The 20,719-nt window shown below is 49.6% G+C and overlaps 1 long non-coding RNA gene across 1 annotated transcript; it reads left to right on the forward strand.

Annotated features, from left to right (window-relative positions):
- Positions 1–3,606: 3,606 nt before the first annotated feature.
- On the forward strand, positions 3,607–15,800 carry LOC129632243 (uncharacterized). The gene is made up of 2 exons (XR_008704435.1): positions 3,607–5,273; positions 13,996–15,800. It is a non-coding gene; the product is annotated as an uncharacterized LOC129632243 (long non-coding RNA).
- The last annotated feature ends 4,919 nt before the right edge of the window (positions 15,801–20,719 follow it).

Raw genomic sequence — 20,719 nt, forward strand, 5'->3', positions numbered from 1 at the left:
AACACCCCTTCTCCATGCCCCATGGGATGGAGAAGCTAATTTATTCAGATGTGTGACAGCTAACAGGCTTATCTAACTACAGTAAAATAATTCTCTGAATTATTCATGTGATATTTGAAGTCATGATTGTAAGAACAAATTAGCCACCCCAAAACTGGAAATGAAGGCTGCCTCATTAATAATGCATTGGCCAGGGCAGGCTGGATAGCAGGAGCTTGGGTGACTCTGAGCATTCCGATGGGAGAGTCCCAGCCCCGGGGCCCTTCCAGAGAGGAGTGCCGGGGTCAGAACCGAGACACACCTGTGTTCCCTCTTTGAGGATGGATCTGCTTGGGCCTCTCAGGGTCCTTCCCTCTCTCTTCAGTGTCCCTAAGTCTTACCTTCTACGTTTGGCCAGGATTGCTCTATCTGCCCTTCTGACTCCTCAGCCCTACCCAGGTCATGAACCAGAAGACCTCACAGAGGCCAGGAAGCCCTAGCCCTGGTCCTCAGAGGTAGAGCATGTCTAGTTGGGAGCCCACCACATCCACTGCTGAGCGATCCAATCCCTCTATTGTCCCGGGAGGTCTGCATGTGACCCTGAAGTCACACTCACCTCTCAGTTAAGGTCTTAAAGTGAGTGTGCTGGACAGGGTGATACCAGCAGCCTGTCTCTCTCTCTGAGATTTTGATCATGGAGGGACAGGAGGGGTAGGAGGAGAGTGCCTCCTATCTGTGCCTTAAATCTCATTTCTCTGGACAAGCAACCAAGAACAGGGGCAGGAAGCATGTCATACATTATGTCTTCACAGCTCTGCCACAAACTGACTCAAAAACGGGGGCTAGTCAAGCAGCCTCTCTGGCCTCAGTTTCCTGTTCTGGCAAGTGGGACTAGTAGTACCTGTATGTCATAATACCCTATGACAGACAGGACCATTTTAGAGGGAAATAAATGAGAGCCCAGTTGGGAAGCTCTTTGGTAAGCATAAACATAACAAGGGAAAACCACCGCTGTCCAGTCCATTTATTTACCTGATTACACTCTAACTGTCCCACCAAGGGTAACAGTAACATCAGCAATGATCTCTTGAGCCACACTCCTAATGCCAAGTTCTGGCCTCAGAGATCTGGAGACCCCTCCTGGCTCCATCCTAGATCTTCCAGGAGGTCCTGGGAGAACACAGGAGGGCCTCTCCCCACCCCAACACCCCCGCCAGGGTGCGTCCCTAAGACCAGTGTGGCAGGTTGGGTGTTTCCACAATCAGGGCTGGGAGTGACCTTGGAAATGACAAGTAAGGTGATAAAAATCAACTCCAGTGTGAGGAAGGAGCCAGAGCCCTTAGAGCCTGCACTGCAAGTGAGGCCCTTTCCAGACTAACGCAGAGTGGACAAGAGCCAGGGGTGAGATGTAGGAGCAGAAGAGTCATGATCACTGATGGAGGCATTAATGCTGGAGCAGGACCTCAAAGCCATGACAAATCTACACAGCATATTAAAAAGCACAGATATCACTTTACTGACAAAGGTCCAAATAGTCAAAGGTTTTACCAGTTGTCATATATGAATGTGAGAGTCTTCTTCATAAAGAAGACTGAGCACCAAACAATTCATGGTTTGGAACTGTAGTGCCGGAGAAGACTCTTGAGAGTCCCTTGGACAGCAAGGAGATCAAACCAGTCCATCCTAAAGGAAATCAACCCTGAATATTCATTGAAAGGACTGATGCTGAAGCTGAAGCTTCAATACTTTGGCCACCTGATGCGAACAGCCAACTCATTGGAAAAGACCTTGACACTGAGAAAGACTGAAGGCAGGAGAAGGGGATGACAGAGGATGAGGTGTTGGATGGCATCACTGACTCAATGGACTTGAGTCTGAGCAAACTCTGGGAGATGGGGATGGCAGGTGTGCCGCAATCCATGGGTTTGCAAAGAGTCAGACACGGCTGAGTGACTGAACAACAAGGACCTCACACAGACAGCTGGCCTTCCAGAGCGACCCAGGGTCCTGTATGCTGCCTCGAGCAACTTCACCTTAGCACTGTTGCCCACCCATGATGTATAGAACCACTCCCAGGGGTTCTCCCAGATGCTGGCATCGCTGAGCCACCAGCCTCCTCCTAGGGCCCCATCAGGCCAGACTCAGCCACAGTGAACACACTGGTCACCCACAACCTGGACAACAGGGTCAGCTGACCACACACTGAGGTGGAAAAAGTCGACATCAGCCAGGAGGCAGCGTGGAGAAAGAGGCACCCTCATTTCTCAGGCCCAGCTTCTAAACACGCGAAATACAATGGCACCCTCACTCCCAAAGCAAGCAAACATCTCAGAGTCTTTTTGCAGGAAAACTAACATCTTCCCTTAAAAAATAAATATTGAGAGTATTTAATAAGTAAGTAAAAATATTGAACTTCACAAGAAGGGCAGAGCTAGGTGTGGGCGTTTGCCCCGCACCATCACCACCATGAAAGCTGACCAGACAGGTGATTCTAGGCTATATCATGACCTCAAAGAAGCTACATTTAATAGAAAAACGAAGAACTGTTCTTGAATGCAACCCAGCAAGTGCTTGCTGCACAGTCATGGTGTGAGCCCACTCTCACAGATGTTAGAGGAAGAGGATTAGCAGATACAGGGCTGGCCACCAGCCCCAGCACCCTCAGTGGGATCCAGAGGCACCGAGGGTTAGGTTATGGTTAGGCAGCCCTGGGGAGGCCTCTTCAGCTGACCTCCCTCACTCTGCTCCACAGCCCATGTCCTGATTCTACATTCTTCTCCCTGACCCAGCTTACTTCGCTCATCTTCAATCTCCTCAACCTCCTCACTTCCTCCAGGGTGCCTTCCCTGACTTCAATGACTAGGTCAAATTTCCATGCTGTAGCCTCCCAGGATCATACCATGAAGGTGTCCCCCTTCCCTGGAATTTACCATCGTTGTCGATTCTTATATAGACAGATTTGTAAACACAGATCGAGATTTATATAAACAGATACACTCAGAAAATTAGTAGATAAGCATCCACCTTCCCCCAGCAGGCTGAGCGCCATACGGGAGGCTTCACGTCTGTGTGCCCTGCTGCCCGTCAGGCCTGGTTCACAGAACACCCTCAGTAAACACTTGTTGATGAAGTAGCAAAGAGCAAGTGGGTGGTCCTCTCTGTCCTTGGCCTTGGACCCAGGGGAGGCTCCGAGGTCACTGAGCTAACCGCAGAGGCAGGAGTAATGAGAGCAAGGACAAGGGAGCCCCCTCCTGCCGAGACCTCGGCACCAGGCACAGTGCAGAGGGGAGACCAAACAGCTGGGAAGGCCTCACTCCTCACTCCACGGGACCAACACCCTTCCATGGGGAGACCAGAAGAGACCCAAGAAGTCTCCCAGTCAGGTGCCCGGAGAACCTTAGCCCTAGAGCTGAGCAAGCCGCAGCATGAGCCCAAGAAAACACACCAGTTAGGGGCTTCCAGAATCAGCCAGAGAGCATGGGTTGTCAGGAATTTAAAGACAGAGCAAGGGCCCGGACCTGCCCCCTGCCAATTTAATACCAGTCCATGAGGTACAAAGTAGGTCACTTGCTCCCCAGTGCAGAAGTGCTGTGTATTTTTATAACTAGGTTTGAACATCATCAGGTGATGAGCTTATAACATTGCTGTCCCCTAGGGCATGGCCTCAATTTATGAGCCTTATTTTTAACTGGAGGAGAACAGTGCTGGATCAAATGCTACTTGTTTGTTAAGATCCCCTGGGAGGAAGTGATCAGACAAAGGGTCAAGATGGACAGCCTGGCCATGGACAGCAGGGCCTGATGAACCATGTGTATCCTCAGGTTGAGCGTCCACAGCCTTTTGCAGGGCGTGCCCGGCTGTGAAGAGCCTCCCTTTCCTTCTGCCCCCTCCTCCCTTCAGCACTTTATATTCTCTGTGTGCCTTTACTTGCTCCTCTGACCACTCAGGGAGGCAGGGGGGCTCAACAGGTATTAGAACCATAAGAGGTGCAAGGCCTCATCTGTGGTCACCTGCACATCAGTGAGGGCAGGAACCCAGCCTGCACCTCCCAGGGCCCTGATCCTGCAGAAGCTGTAGGGCCTTCAGCAAGGAGAGATGCCCCAGGCAGCAGCAGGGAGAGACGTCAGGATTCCACGAATGCAGATGGCCCCCACGTGGCCAAGACAGGCCTCAGGGCAGAGCACTGCATGCTCACCAAAGCGTGTCTCCTCCTGGGCCTTCAGCAGAATGGCCTTTCCCAGCTGCCCCGGTGGTGAAATGTGGCCATGAGTCCTGACAGCATAGAATGTGGACATGAGCGATGAATGCTCCTTGTATGCTCCTTGCAAGCCCAAACAGACCTCCCATGGGGGAGTCACCCTGGCTGCTTTCCATTCTGGCTGAAGAGGAAATGACCCCTAAGTGTCCGTGGGTCACTGAAGTCAGCAGAGTCATGACACAGAGGGGGCCTGAGTCCCTGAATCACTGTATCAGCTGCCTGACCAGAGTCACCCCTACCGGTGTAAGAAATAAACTTTATAACCTTATTGGTCTAAGTCACTGAAACGTTAATGAATTTTCTGTCTTGCCCTGATAGACCCCAAGAGCCCCAAGGGGCCATAACCAATACTGCCTAGCCTCCTCTCCCAGCTCAGAAGGCACAGGGGGTAGGTGCAGAGTGACAGCTTAAGGACCATGTATCCCCCCAAGGGCAGAAAACCATCATGTAGGAAAGGAAACCAGAGGCCCTAGTGAGCTTGGTCCTGGCAGGAACTTTCCACAGGCAGGCACACCTGGGCTTCAGATCAGGCCTCCAGGGCTCTTGCATGTCTGATCACAAAGGGAGGCAGAAGGACCTGATGGGAGAAGCATCCGCCTTGGTAGAGAAAGGATGGAGAAATGAGCACAGGTGCAGCACCTACTGATACCTCGGGCCTGGTCTCTCCAGCCCCAGCTGTAATGGGGGAAAGAGACTGTGAGGATGGAATTAGGTGCTGCGTGTAAGGCACTTTACACCCAATAAGCCCCACTAAAAGCCTCTGATCTTCTTAAAGAAAGTGGGGAACAAGAGGCTGCTGAGGGCTCTAGCTGAGCTGCAGACACTTCTGAGCCTCTGTCACTTTCCCATCTGCCAGACCCCAGAGGCAGATCGCCCAGGCTCAGAAGCTACATTCAATGGAGAGAACAGCCACCCAGCCCTCAAAGTGCTCAGCTCTGAGCAGCCATACCCTCATAGTGGAGCATTCTCACCTAAGCTACCTGGTCCGGGTGACGTCACACCTTCAGGGATGATCCAGCCAAGCGCTGCCAGGCAGGTAGGCTGGAGTTGCTGTTCTTGGAGGAGGGAAGGGGGTCTCAAAGTGAGCTGCAGCCATGGACGCTCCAAACAGCCCCACAGGCAGGAGTGCAGGGGGCGCGGTGAGCTGGCTGGGAGGCAGGCCGGGCCTGAGTTCACAGGACAGATGCACAGGGCCCGGAGTAAAGTCTGGAGAACTTTGGCCTAACACCAAAGACCACAGCCTACATGCTCCTTGCAGACTGGCCATGGGCCAACAGGATGCCAACCAGATGGGGGCCAGGCTGATGGTGGAGGCACAAAGGCATCTTTGGAATGCCAGTGTGGGAGCTGCCCTGAAAGGACTACCTTGCCCCATAACCCTGGTCTCTTCAAGCCCAGCATGGGACCACCTAGGGCCCAGGTTCATCACCCCGAAAAGTTATTGTGACTTCTCCTTTGTCCCAGGCTCTCCTTACGTCTGGAGCACACCTCCATTCCGTGCAAAGAGCCTGGTGCAGCCTGCTCTGCCCAGCACCCCATCCCCCACCGAGTCTTCTGTTCCTCACATTCTTTTCCCTTCACACCACCTCAGTTCTATTCAGGGACCTGGTAAATAACTACCCCTTCTCTGCCTGAACCTGAAAGTGAAAAGTGTTCAGTTGCTCAGTTGTGTCCAGCTCTTTGTGATCCCATGGACTACAGTCCACTAGGCTCCTCTGACCATGGAAGTCTTCAGGCAACAATACTGGAGTGGGTTGCCATGCCCTCCTCCAGGGGATCTTCCTGACCCAGGGGTCTAAGCCTGGTCTCCTGCATTGCAGGCAGATTCTTTACCATCTGAGCTACCAGGGAAGCCTGAGTCAACTGACAAATAAGATACTCAGGGAGGGAGAAACCAAAAGGTTACCTTGGTTTTTGAACAGGATGAATCGAGGAATTCAGTTCCTCAACTGAATTGCATCTGAGGGCAAGGGGCTCTCTGATATTCAACCTCAAAAATATGTAGGCTTTCCCACCCTGTCAGCTGCGGACACACCAGAGGACTGACAGCAATTAGGAGCACAAGCTGTCTAGGGACAGCCTGGCTCCCAGAACCGAGAGAAAGAGAAGGGGCAGGGCAGTACACCCACTTCCTCCCCTAAACCTGCCCACCAGGGACAGTAATGGGCGGGGCAAGGGGTCAGAAACCGTCAGGGGAAACCGGAGGTGTGGAAAGATGATATTTCCCCCAACATCACGGTGAATAAAACACTGACAAATATTTAAAATAGAAAACCAACCAACAAGGACCAAATATATAGCACAGGGAACTGTGCTCAAAATTCTATAAAAACCTATATGGGCAAAGACTTGAAAAAGAATAGATACCTGTATATGTATAACTGAATCACTTTACTGTCCACCTGAAACTAACACAACATTGTTCATCAACTATACTCCAACATAAAATAAAATTTTTAATTAAATTTAATTTTTTAAGTGTAAAAATTTTTAATTAATTTTTTTTTTAAAAATTTAAGTCAGCAATCTGGGGGCAGGAGGTGGGATGGGAGTGGTTAAGAGCACAGGTTTCTGGAGGCAGACCTGGGTCTGACTTTTGGCTCTAGCTGTGTGATGCTCACTGAGGTTCTTGACCTCTCTGTGCTTCAGTTTCCTCCTCTGTAAAATGATGGTGGTGGTCACATCCCTACCTCATGGAGAGCTTGAGAAATCAAATAAGATCATCCACATCAAGCCCTCCACCTAACACCTAGGATCTGATGGTGGTGGCCATGGCAGCAGCCAGAGAAACTGCTTTCGTTTCCCTGAAGCCTTCAGAGTGCAGCAGGCAGGTGGTCACAGACAGAATATCAAGCCACGGGGGCAGGGCTGTGCGGCAGGGAGAGCATAGGGTGCTATGACAGTGGGTTTGGTCTGGGGGAAGCAGGGCAGGGACAAGCATCTGGGAAGAAGTGACGTTTCAAATAGAGCTTTAAAGATGGGATAGGAACTGGGAGAGTTGGGGTTGGAGGCAGTGATGCTGGGGATGATGGGAAGGTGAAGAATAGGAGGGAATCCAGGTAGAGAAACAGTATGTGTGAGGTGGGAGGGGTTAAAGGACCAGGAAGCAGTTGGGGGCAATGGCAGCTATGTGTTAGGTGGGATGGAGGAAGCTATGCAGGAGAAGATCAAAAAGGCTGTCTGGGCCAAGCTAGAGAGGGCCCGGGCTAGGATCCTGAAAACCCAGGGGAACAAATGTGGGGTTTTTAGGCACCGAGTTAGAGACACTGAGCGCATGCCAGGCACTCACTGACCTAAGCACATAGACACAGTGAAAACCCAGATGCAAAACCCTTGCTTCATGGCACCTGCACTCTAGTGGGATAGATAACAAGAAGCAAGATATGCTGGTTACACATGAAAAAGAGAAATAAAGCAGAGAACAGGAATAGGTGTGAAGAGGGGGGGGGTGCAATTCTAAACAGGGAGTGCAGGGAAGGGCTCGATTAAATTAACGCCATGACCAAAACTGCATGCTTAGGAGCAGGGCTTGGGTGACCAACGGAGAATGCATGGGAAGGGAGGCTGAAGGCTGTGGCCACGGCTGAGCCCTGTGGCTCTCCCCAAGGGACCCCCTAGGCTCACTCTGGCAGAGAGGGTGGGTTCTATGCCCTCTTCTTTCTTGGCCACACATATTCCCTGAGCTGAGCTGGGAGGGTTAATTCCAGCAGGCCTAGTACTAGGCTGAGCTGTGTTACTGAAACAAGAGATGTACCACACAGCACTACCCGCCACGAACAGCGCAGGAAACTCACTGATTAATAGTATTGTTTTGCAACCATGGGTCCGAGGAGTTTCAGGGCACTTTGTACCCACTAGACGGCATCATTTATTGAAAACAGCAAGATTGATGATTTGTGCCTGGTCTCAATGAGACCTCCAAGAGGCTCTGTTGTTAGGCCAGTATCAAGGCAAGAAATACACCTGTGTGACCAGTTTGGGTAAGAGTCCTGGCCAAGACTCCATTTCAGGCTTCTTAGTTCAAGGTGCTCTGTGCTGGAGCTTCCTAGTCCAAGAGAGGGGACGACTGGAGCCCAGCCTTGGCCTCTCTGGGTGGTGCCTCAAGGCAGACCCTGGCAAGGACACAGGTTCTTTTTGTAATGCTATCGCTGCATTGTATGCTTGTCCTGCACAAGCTGCAGGTTCTCAAGCATCGTGTCTTGGGGTCCTGTGAGTCTGCTTTCCAACTGCCACATTAGTGCTCAGCCTGACACTCCTGTGTCAAGGTGGTAGGCAGGGGTCCTCAGCGATTCTAAACTAGACCTTGGAAGCAGGCCACCACTGCTACCATTTTTAAACGTCTTTCCCTCCGTACTCCAGTCACTGCTGGCAGGATGGGGCGCAAAACTTAGAAATGTTAAATGTTAACCAATTAAAAAAAGAAAAACTTTTTCTGAATTAAACCTTGTGGTAGTGGAAACTTGAATTTAAAATCAGATTTTCTAATTGAATTGAAGGCAATGCAATTAAGCCAATGAATGACTAATGAAATGATTATAAAGCACTTTGCAGAAACGGTATGTAAATGCCGGCAGAGAACAACGCGATGTGATGACAGGTGCGCTGCCAGCTGCCTGTGATGCGGGAGAGCGCGGTTCCGAGCTGTCCTGCAGGGACACCGGGCACCGGCACTCAAAACACATCACCGTCCTGACAGCCTTGAAGCCGGGCCCTTTGCAAGAAGCGGGTATCCTAACCGCAGGGTTTGGGGTTTACCTGTAAGCCTAGGTGTTAACAAGCAAAGGCATCACTTTGCCAACAAAGGTCCATATTGTCAAGGCTACAGTCTTTCTAGTAGTCATCCACAGTGGTGAGAACTGGACCATAAAGAAGGCAGAGCATCAAACAATTGATGCTTCTGAACCATGGTGCTGGAGAAGACTCTTGAGAGTCCCCTGGACAGCAAGGAGATCAAACCAGTCAATCCTAAAGGAAATCAACCCTGAATATTCATTGGAAGGACTGATGCTGAAGCTCCAACTTTGACCACTTGATGCGAAGAGCCGACTCATTGGAAAAGACCCTGATGCTGGGAAAGATTGAAGGCAGGAGGAGAAGGGGATGACGGAGGACAAGATGGCTGGATGGCACCACTGATGCAATGGATGTGAACTTGGGCAGACTCCAGGAGATGATGAGGGACAGGGAAACCTGGCATGCTGCAGTCCATGGGCTCGCAGAGTCAGACACGACTTGGAGACTGACAACAACAACTAGGTGACCATCGCATCCCACAAGGTGGGCAACTGAGTGGCCTCAGTGGGGCAACTGGGAGAAATACCGCAGTGTCAGGAAATGTCCCTCGCAGTCCCCCTTCCCAGCAAAGCAACCTGTAGCCACACAGATTTACAGCCTCTTCGGAGACTAGAAAATATCTGCTCATAGACCCTAGCCAGGTGGGGGCAAGGGCTCTGCCACCCTGGGTCCTAGGTTGGTCCATATTCATAGCTGAGGGTCACAGGGCACACGCCATTTGGGAGGTGGAACTCCCTACGGCAGCTCAACAGAGTAGCACACCCAGCACGGTTGTCCCCTGTTCCTTTACCTGGAGAAGGTTTCTCAGGGGACATGGGGGTTCAGGGGGACTGTCTGGGCAGAGCCAGCTGAGCACCTTGGAGGGATGCTTCTGGGGTAAGTGGGGATAAGAGCAGAAGCCTCAGGAGAAGGTGATGCATCCATCGCCTGCCCCCACAGCCTGTTTCCATGTACAAGGTCCCAGTCCTGCAGTTAATAGTCCACCTGTAGGTGGGGTGCGTGAGGTCCCCACTCTCCACCTCCACCAGGTGAGATGGCCCCTGCCCCTTCAGTGGCATGTCCACACCCTGTGCAGAAGTAGCACCAGTGCAGACCCAACTTCTAGGATCCCCTTCTTACTTCATTCTGCTCCACGATTTTTTTTTTTTTGAGGGCACCTTGGAGCAAGCCATCTTTTCATAGACCACCAAGGCCTAGCCAAGCATCGCGGAACTACTCTTCCACAATTAAACTTTCTAGTCTGCAGTCATAACATGTCTATAAATAAAGCACAGTTTTCATTAAGTTCGCTCTCTCAGGGGGAAAAAATCTCCTAGAACCCAAACAGCACGGGTGGAATCAAACAAAGCTTTCTTCACAAAGGCTCTTGGGATCCTGGGAAGCCCCCCTTTCTCAGGAAAAGCCTCCACTCAAGAGAGGGGTTTGGCGTGGCTGTTGGAGGCTTTCGAGACCCTTGGTGGGCGTGAACATGAGAAGGTCTTTCACGAGGCTGAGGAAGAGCTGTGGAGAGGAATAGATGCTGCAGAGGCCAAGCTTGGCTGCCGGCTGAAGAGACAGAAGATCTCATCCCCATTGAAACGGTAATTGCTTCACTGGGTCATCACTTTGAAAAATAATGTTGCAAGAGGCACAGAGGCAGCTGGCTGCAAACAGCACACAGGAGGAGCGCACAGGGCTGCTGCTCAGAGAAGGGCCTGGGCAGCCGGACATCTAGAGCCACCGGGCCACAGGGCACTCCAAGAGGGATTCTCCACTCCTGAGCTGGAAGCTGGGGACAGGCCCTGGACCTGGTGGGGGAGACCAGACACTCCAATATTCTGGCCTGTGGTGGCGGCTGCCACCTCTGGGAGCTGCCCTCAAGGAGTGTTCAGGACTCAAGTTAACACTCTAAGAGGCTACTCCAGAGCACCTTCGCCACTGAATCCCCTTCTGGCTTCACCATGCTGGGAGGCAGACATTATCACCCTCATCTGACAGACAAGAAAACTAAGGTGAAAGGGAGATTAAGTAACATGGCCAAGCCTCAGTCCTGTGCTAGCCTGAGACAGTCCAGTCCTGGATGAACCATGGGACTTTTGAGTTTGGGGATGGACAGTGCATAGATCAGCCCGGACACCTCCCCAAGTTCTAACCGCCCTGTCCTGTTCCGCCTCCCTGCCCCACCAGGAAGCCACACTTGTAGCCGCTGTGCCCTAGGGACTTCTCCCAGGTTCCAGTACACTCTGGGTGACTGACCCGTAGGAAACCTCTGTGCAGTTTTCTGTGTGTGATCGCCTGTTTGTCTATCTGGTGAACAGATAATAACATAATGATAACAAGAAAGCTAGGCAACACATATGGTTGTAATGTGCCAGCCACTAAGTTGCCATTAAATAGTATTAAATTTATAATTTTTGGCTTCCCAGGTGGCTCAGTGGTAAAGGATCTGCCTGCCAATGCAGGAGACTCAGGTTTGATCCCTGGGTCGAGACGATCCATTGGAGGAGGGCGTGGTAACCCACTCCAGTATTCCTGCCTGGAGAAACCCATGGGCAGAGGAGCCTGATGGACTACAGCTCATGGGGTTGCAAAGAGTCAGACACGACTGAGCGCACACACCCAATACAGTCACCAAGTTAAGCAGTATCTTGCATGACCCTCAGAGTCTGAGGGAGACGCTGCTATAATACCCATTTTACATATGAGGCTTGTATAGACAAGTCACCTGTGGTGAGGTGGAGCCTGGAATCCGGAGGTCCCCCACTTTTAACTCCTGCGCGTCTACAGTTGTTTTCAGAAAACCCAGTTCACAGAAATCTGATAGATCAGGGACAAATCATCCACATACCAAAAGGATCTTTCACTTTGGGAAAGGACCCACCTGGGGTTGGGCCACGCTTCCTTAATGCATTTAAAACGTGGTCTGGTTTACAGTGTCCTGCCTGTGACCTGATGGGAAGCTATGGGAACCCTGGGTGCCCCGGCTGCTGTCCTGCCAATTTCCCTACAGGGAAGAAGGCTCAGTGTTCTGGGCCTAGGAATGCGGGGTTGGTTGGTGCCCCTCTGTCTGGCTGGGCTTCACCGTCTACCCTTGGAGAGGAGTCCAGGACACTCTTCTTGGGGCAGAGACGCGCACTCAGGCCCAGACCTGCTTGGTGACCTTGAGTGGGCTCAGCCACTCACACTCTGCTGGAGGTAACCCTGGCCACGGTGACCCGCCCTTGCTGGAGTTTCCAGGTGTATCTAATTAACGATGTAAAGCACTTAGAGACACAAGCGCCTGATGGCTGGAGCCCATAAATTACCAGAGAGGGAGCGCTGAGCGTTTTGATGCTTCACTTGTGCTTGTTCTCAGTAATAAATAATTATCTTCTTAGACCTACAGCCCAACTCCACAACCAAATGTTCCCCCCACCTCCTCCCAGCCTGGAGGAGTCAGGCATGGACCCCTATTGCTGGGCTTCTCGAAGGTCATAGGCAAAAAAACAATGCAACTCTTGGCCTCTGATTAGACACTAGTCTGAAGAGATGATTCTATAAGCCATATTTGGGGAAATTTGAATGTAGATAAGGTACTAGATGGTGTCAGGGATTATATGCTAGGTACAATAATTACTGTGATGGTTAATTTCATGTGACAACTTGACTGGGCCCCAGGGTGTTCAGACATGTGGTCAAACATTATTCTCTGTGTGTCTGGGAGAGTTTTTTTTGGATGAATAGGTAGACTGAGTAAATCAGACAGCCCTTTCTCACGCGGGGAGACCCATCTGCCCAGTCGAAGGCCTGAATAAAACCAAAAGGCTGTCAGGCTGACCCATGAGTAACAGGGCACACTTCCTGCCTGCCTGCTTGAGCTGGGACACTGGACCAAACCATCAGCTCTTCCTGGGTGTCAAGGCTGCTGGCTTTCACAATGGAACTACTCTTGGGCCTCCACCTTGCTAGCAATTAATACCAGTCTTAGGACTTCTCAGCCTCAGGAATCACATGAGTGAATTCCTTACAATAACTCTTTATGTACCTATATACATCCTGTTTCTCCTGTTTCTCTGGAGAACCCCTACTAATACAATGGAATTATGATTATGTATCAGTAGTATCTTATTTTTCAGAGATGTATATTGAAATAACTATGGGTAAAATGTAATAATGTCTGTAATTTATTTTTAAATACTTCAGAAGTAAAAAGCAGATGAAGCACATACGACAGGATGTAAACAGTAGTTCAATCCGAGTGACAGGCACGAGAGTGTTCCCTGTGTTACTGTAATACACATCATAGTATACATGCCCATTATCCCGTTCATTCTACTTTTCTATATATATATTTTCATAATACAAAGTTTAAAAACGACACAAACAAGACGAACATGATTTCTGAGACCTGCTCTAGCCAAAGGCACAATTTTCCCTCATAAGCAAAAGGCTGAGGGAGATGAGTACATGGCTGAGCAAGCAGAGCCTGGGGGAGGGGGTGCTGGAAGCAGAGAGTCTCATACCAGTGTACAGACTGAGGAGGACAGGCACCCAGCAAGCAGACCTGTTGTAGCCACGCGTTCCGGGAAACAAACTCACTCAGAAGGACAATGCAGATAGTGGGGTGCAGTTTATATCACCGGAGGACCCAAGGCAGAGTCTCCTCTTAGCCAAGGACCCTGACCAGCATTTGTGAAAATCTTTTATACCCCATTTGTACATGTCCGAACCCACCACTCCAAATTCCTTGAGACGTACATAAACCACGGAAAATACAATCCCAATAACCCCATCATTCATGTGCTATGTGCTCATGTGCTCAAACAGTCAAACAATTAGCCAATAATCAATAAACCTGAGGTTACACTCTGATAGATACAGAAAAATTTATGGCCTGTCTGGAGGAAGAGGTGATTAGTGTATGTTTTCTCTTAGGCGATGAGTAACAAAGATACGATCTTCACCTGTCTGGAGGGGGTCTTATCCTTCTGTTGTTGTTTTCATAGGCACTAAACACAGAGTTCAGAGTCCATTGGAAAGGTGGCCGAGCATGATCAGCATGAACAGCCTAAGATGGAGTCCAGGCCCTATGAATTCCTTCTTCAGACCTAAATATATGTGGGGGTGTTGCTTCCTTAATAGGAGTTTATGTCTCACTTGCCTGTCAGTTTCAAGCAAGTGTCCAGGAAGTGAACATCATCCTCCACACCGTGATTCAAGGCCCCAGGATCATTATTTCTGCGGCTCTACCATCTCTTACAGCCTTTGGTCATCTTCATACAGCTGATGAAAGGACAAAGAATCTGGCCCTTGAAGCAACATCTCTCTCTTCCATTCACATTCTACGGTCAAATGTTAGTCACAAAAAAAAGCTAGCCACACAGTCATGCTTAGGTGCATGGAATAGGGGTAGGGAAATGGGGATATAGCTGGAAAATGTTCCTGGATGGGCTTTCCAGATACTGCTCTTTGCAATGGCTGTGGGAGGGTGGATTTTGGTGGGCAGCCAGCCACCTCTGCCATACACAGCTTTGGCTTAGGTGTGGTTGAGCTAGTGATAGAATCACTGTGGTTTTAGAGCAAATAATGAGTCCCCCAAGGGAACAAGAATAAGTTGAGCAGGAACCCCCATTCTGAGTCTGGCCTCATACTCAGACACACTGTAGGAGACCACCAAGTGAGCAGTGAGACCCCAGCCTCTAGGAACCACCAGATATATTGGAACTCTAATGCATGAGATCAGCAATCACCAGCCCAAGGCAGGAAATAATCAAATGCTGAGTGGTGCCTGGCACAAAGATGAGGGTGTAAATTTTGGGAGAAAAGGAACTGTTTCTGTATGTTGCTGGCTGACTCTTCTGTGCCCGGCACAAGGACTGGCATGGAGCCCCACATCAGAAGACCTCCGCTGGCTCAAATTTAAACTGCCTGGAGGAGACGGGGCAGAAAAGGGGGAAGGGGTGGCCCTGAGTGCTCTGTTGACCTTCCTTGGAAGGATTTCTAGAGATGGAGGATTAATTAAATAAAGGCCTGAGGCCGGAACCAAATCCATCAAGCAGTACGAACAGCATGGACTGTCTGGCCAGAGGGTAGCAGGAGTCCTTTAGGGTGCTGGGGAGCTGACTGGGCTCTTTTCCTCCATGACCCTGATCATCGGTAGTGATATATGTGAAACTATTGCACTAGACCAAGAGCTCCCTGAGGGCCAAAGCCTATCTTCCCAGGCATCACTGAGCCTGCAGGCCCTGACCCATGCTAGGTGCTTAGTGAAGAGTGCAAGGCCTGCTAATGGGATGGTCAGCCGCTATCTGCACCATGAAGCTGCCCAGGGCAGGGAGGTGGCCCTCCACCTGTCTGCCCATTCTGCCTAGAGCTGGATTTTACCTCCAGCCAGAACTTCCTTTGTTTGCTCATTAAGTTAATGTTTATTGTGCTCCACCAAGGGACCTTAAGAGGCCTGTAAGTTTCCTTCTCCTGTACAAGCAAACTCATATCTGTCCTAAATGTCCTCATTTACCTCAGGTAATTAGTACAGTGGACCCCATCCTGGTGCTTCATACTCCCCCACCTCCAAGCCCCGCCAGCAGCAGCAGCCAGCCTGCTATGGTAACGCCCCCACCACCATGTCTCTAGAGAAAACCTGAGGACTTTCCTGGCAAGGACTGGGGGACAAGGGTTAGCTAGTGGATCTGAGGTTCCTCCAGAGGCCTCTGCAGCTGTTCGGGCTCCTTCAGGGAACATTAGCCCCATCTGTGAGCTACTCATCTGGCTTGCTTTCTCATCCCCTTCTCATTGGTTGGAACACTGATGCATTTGGGAATCATTTCTTACTTTAATTAGAAAACACACGCAAACAGCATCAAACATTCATGAGAGTGCAGGGGAGGGTCTCTTACAAACAAACTTTGACTAAAGTGTGGCTGAGCCCTCTCCCCACTGCCCAGCTGTGTTGTCCCCACCGTCCCTCTGGGCTGGTCGGCCAGGACAACTCCCTATAGACGCATTCAGCAAGGCCTCCGGACCACAGCCTACTGGCGGACGGCTGTGCCGCTGGGCCCAGGACTTTGCAGCCTGTTTCCAGCCTGACAATGGACTTTCTTTGCTGTCCATTTATCCTCATATTGATTTTGCTATAAACCCACACAGCACTCCCCTCCCAGGCCAGAGGGAGAAACCTCCATTGATTATATTGGAAGAAGGTTTGTTGTAAAAAAGCGAAATGCCTAAACCATCGAAATGAAGTAAGCTTTTTGAGGGTCCATAAATCACCCACGATAATGCCGCAAATGAACAGGGCTTCTTAAACACCCGGAAAATACGACACCATAAAACAGTTCTGACAAGAAATCACAGCCCCTCTCTCTCTGTAGCTGCCATTTGAAAAGCGCCATCAATAACAGTTATTGCTGTTTGGTAAGCAAAAGAGGGAAGTTGTGTCGGACTCCTTTTGAAAGTTCCCTCAAAGTCACTTTGCTCGAATGGCAGTGTGGCGTTTCTTCACACAGTAAATACATCCCAATTATGAGCGTGTCATGTTGGCTTTTACAGTTCACTAATCACAAACTTTTTTGTATGTCATTGCCAACCAGTGTCTCCCTAATCGGGATTTATGATTTTGTTTGCCCATTAGTGGCGATCAGGAGTGTCATAGCGATGTCCCAACTCTAGAGCTAGAGGGCTCACCTCGGGCCCAAGGTCATTTCCTCCTGCCCTCCTCTAGTCTGAAGGCCAAGGTTCTGCCTGTCCCAGGGAGAGACGGGTGGGGGCTTATGCAGAAACACTCCTCTGGAGTCCCCTTATCCCCAGGGCCCAGGTCACGAGGCATCCCGGTCTGGTTCACCTATGAGGGCCCACCTTCTCGAAAGGTCCAAACCACTCAGGGGGCAAAAATACTCAGCAAAGCCTGCAGTCAGACACATCTCAAAAGGGAATCAGCTTTGGCTCTTCTAAGAGAGATGCTGAGCCCAGAGTGCCTGTCTCTTCCCTGAGTCACCAGGCAGCCACCGGGCTGGGTTTGCAACCAGCCTGCCTCTCAGCCCTTTGGGGCTCATGCCATGCCCTCTAGTAGATACACGTCATCAAGTCATCAAACAGGCTCCAGCCTCCAGGCCTCGTAGAGCCAGGCTCTTTCAGAACCCCTGGCCTCTCCAGCCCTCATCTGGTTTTGTGGTTCGGCCCAAGTGCACGCTCTGACTGCTCCCCAGCCCAGCAATTTCAGGATTAGTCAGCCAAAATTCACCGCTGCGATGACGGTGTCTCCAGACTAGCACATCGGTATCACCTTAGTGTCGCCCTGGGCCCCAGTCCTTCAGTGCTCCCACTCCAGTCCTGTGGCTGAGTGGACGCACCAGGGAACAGGGGATGCAGACAACGGATGCCACCAGGCACCTCCTGCACTGGGGAGGACCATCGGACTGGGTGGCAGCGCCCTGGGCGAGGCAGCCCGCAGACCCCTGGATGCAGGTCCCAGAGCAGGCCACTACACGTCTTGGGGGATTACATCAGACCATGGCAAATGCCACAGAGCCAGGGCCACAGTCATCAGGAACACAGGGCAGAGCTGGGCCTATCAAGACCTTAGAGGATTCAAGCAGTGACTCCAGATAAAAACAAAACAGATCATACCAAAATGTAAGATGACCTCGCACCACTCTGTGGTAAATACTTCCATGCTTTATTCAGGCAAAGTTTTCTCTTGGTGCCTGTGTGAGTTTCCAAGGCCTGCCTTAACCACACACTACAAACTGGGTAGCTTAAAACAACAGGAATTTATTCTCTCACAGTTCTGGAGACCAGGAGTCAAAAATCAAGGTGTTCACAAGCCTAAGGGAATTTTGCTGTAGGACTCAGGGTACTCAAACTGGGGCTTTGTAAAAACCTAGAGGGGTGGGGTGGGGTAGGAGGTGGGAGGGAGGTTCAAGAGGGAGGGGACATATGTATACCTATGGCTGATTCATACTGATGCATGGCAGAAACCAATGCAATATTGTAAAAGCAATTATATTTCAATTAAAATAAATAAATTTTTTAAAATAAATAAATACATTTTTTACAACCCACTCCAACAGTGGGCAAAAGACCTAACAGACATTTCTCCAAAGAAGACACACAGATGGCTAATAAAAATAAGAAGAGATGCTCAACATCACTCATTATTAGAGAAATACAAATCAAAACTAGAGTGATATCACCTCAGCCCAGACAGAATGGCCATCATCAAAAAATCCACAAACAAGTGCTGGAGAATGTATGGAGAAAAGGGAAGCCTCCTACACTGCTGGTGAGAATGTAAATTGATACAGCCACTATGGAAAACAGTATGGAGATTCCTTAAAAAAACTAGGAATAAAACCACCACATGACCCAGCACTTCCACTTCCAGGCATATACCCTGAAGAAACCAAAACTGAAAAAAGACACATGTACCCCAATGTTCATTGCAGCACTAGTTACAATAACCAAGACTTGGAAGCGACCTAGAAGTCCACTGACAGAGGAACGGATAAAGAAGCTGCGGTGCATTTATACAATGGAATACTACTTAGCCATAACAAGAATGCATTTGAGTCCGTTCTGATGAGGTGGATGAACCTAGAGCATATTACACAGAGTGAAGTAAGTCAGAAAGAGAAGAACAAATATCATATATTAATGCATATATAGAGAATCTAGAAGGATGGTACTGACGAATCAGTTTGCAGAGCAGCAATGGAGATGCAGCCATAGAGAACAGACTTATGGACAAGGGTGGGTGATAAAAAGGTGAGATGAATGGAGAGAGTAGCATGGATGCATATACACTGACATATGTAAATAGATAGCCAACGGGAATTTGCTGTATGACTCAGGGAACTCAAACTGGGGTTCTGTAATAACCTAGAGGAGTGGGAATGGGTGGGAGGTGAGAGGGAGATTCAAGAGTGAGGGGACATATGTATACCAATGGTTAATTCATGTTGATGTATGATAGAAATTAAATCAATGTTGCAAACCATCATCAATCAATTAAAAATAAATAAATAAATAAATTTTTAAATAAAATAATTTTTTAATGGGTGTTTACAGAGCCAGGCTCCCCAAAAGACTTTGGGGACTATCCTTCCTGCCTCTTCCAGCTTCTGGTGGCTCCAGGCCTTCCTGGACTTCTGGCTGCAGAACAATAATCTCTGCCTCTGTTTTTACATGGCCTCCTCCGTGTCTGTCTTTCTTCTCTCGCTCTCACAAGGGTACTTGCTATTGGGTTTAGGGCCAAGGTAGGTTTTCCTGGTGGCTCAGGGGTAAAGAACCTGCCTGCCAATGCAGGAGACCTAAGAGACGTGGGTTCGATCCCTGGGTTGCGAAGATCCCCTGGAGGAGGACATGGCAACCCATTCCAGTATTCTCCCCTGGAGAATCCCCACAGACAGAGGAGCCTGGCAGGCCAGAGTCCATGGGGCCACAGAGTCAGACATGACTGAAGCGACTGAGAACACACATACAGTCCAGGATGCTCTCAAGGTCTTTGACTTAACTACATGGCAAAGATCCTTTTTTCCCCAAAAGGTCACATTCACAAATCCCAGAACATGGACATAGCTTCTAGGGGGCCCAGTTCAGCAAAAGCAAGTGCCTTGGCTTTGCGGGTACCTTAGTCCATGCTTAGCACTCTGGATGATGGCGAGCACCTTTGTTGAGCCCTGGATTTGTGACTAATGCTAATATCATTAGCTATTACTAAGACTTAACAGGTACCAGTCACTGTGCTGAATTCACACCCTTTAGCCCAGCTAGCCCTCCCAACTGGCCTGGGAGATGGAAACTATGTCATGTCCATTGTACAGAGGGAGAAAAAAGCTCTGAGACACAAATGAAGTTGTTCAAAATCATTATTCAACATGTCAATCATAAATCTAGGGTTCAAACAAGGTTCTCTGGTTCTTTCTTGGAAAAACTGCACAGTGCTATGGACACCTGTGGGCCCGTGTTAACATCTTCTTGTGTGTGTGTGTGCACTCAGTCGTTCAGTCCTGTCCAACTCTTTGCAACCCTATGGACTATAGCCTGCCAGGGTCCTGTCCATGGGATTCTCCAAGCAAGAATACTGGAATGGGTTGTCATTTCCTTCTCCAGGGGATCTTCTCAACCCAGGGATCAGATACGTCTCTTGTATCTCCTGCATTGGCAGGTGGATTCTTTCCCACAGAGCTTCTTACCCACTCCATTTTTCCCTCCTTATATATACAAAAACATGGTTTTGTTTTTATTTTTTTCTTTGATTATTATTATGGACTCTAGGATTTTTCCCCCATTAAATGTCTTAGAATTTCCATGATCATCATTACTCTTTTTGTTACTAAATTTGTCCCAAATTTGACCCTTGGAATCCTCTTATGGCTGGTTCTTATGTCTTTCAAACATGACCCCATTAAACCTTTGATCAGTTCCTTGCTTTCTAGTCTATGATATACCAGGTCCACTTTGTACTTTCCCTGCTCTAGAAACAGCATCAGCTGTTCACAGCTTAACAGACTTAACCTCCCAGCACATCAGGAGGAGTTCTGACTCAGCCACCCCTGATTTGCTCTGGAGCTTCTTATGGGGCCAGGGATTGGGGGTGGGGGGGGTCGGGGGGAGGCACAAAACTTCTCAGGAGTGATGGGTATCTCCTTCCAGGTCTAGATGTTAAGGCAGTTCAAGGGGATGGATCATCTCTGGTCTCCAGAGCAAAGAAATGACTCTCTGCAGTGCAAT

Source organism: Bubalus kerabau, chromosome 1, assembly GCF_029407905.1.
Source record: "Bubalus kerabau isolate K-KA32 ecotype Philippines breed swamp buffalo chromosome 1, PCC_UOA_SB_1v2, whole genome shotgun sequence".
NCBI lineage: Eukaryota > Metazoa > Chordata > Mammalia > Artiodactyla > Bovidae > Bubalus > Bubalus kerabau.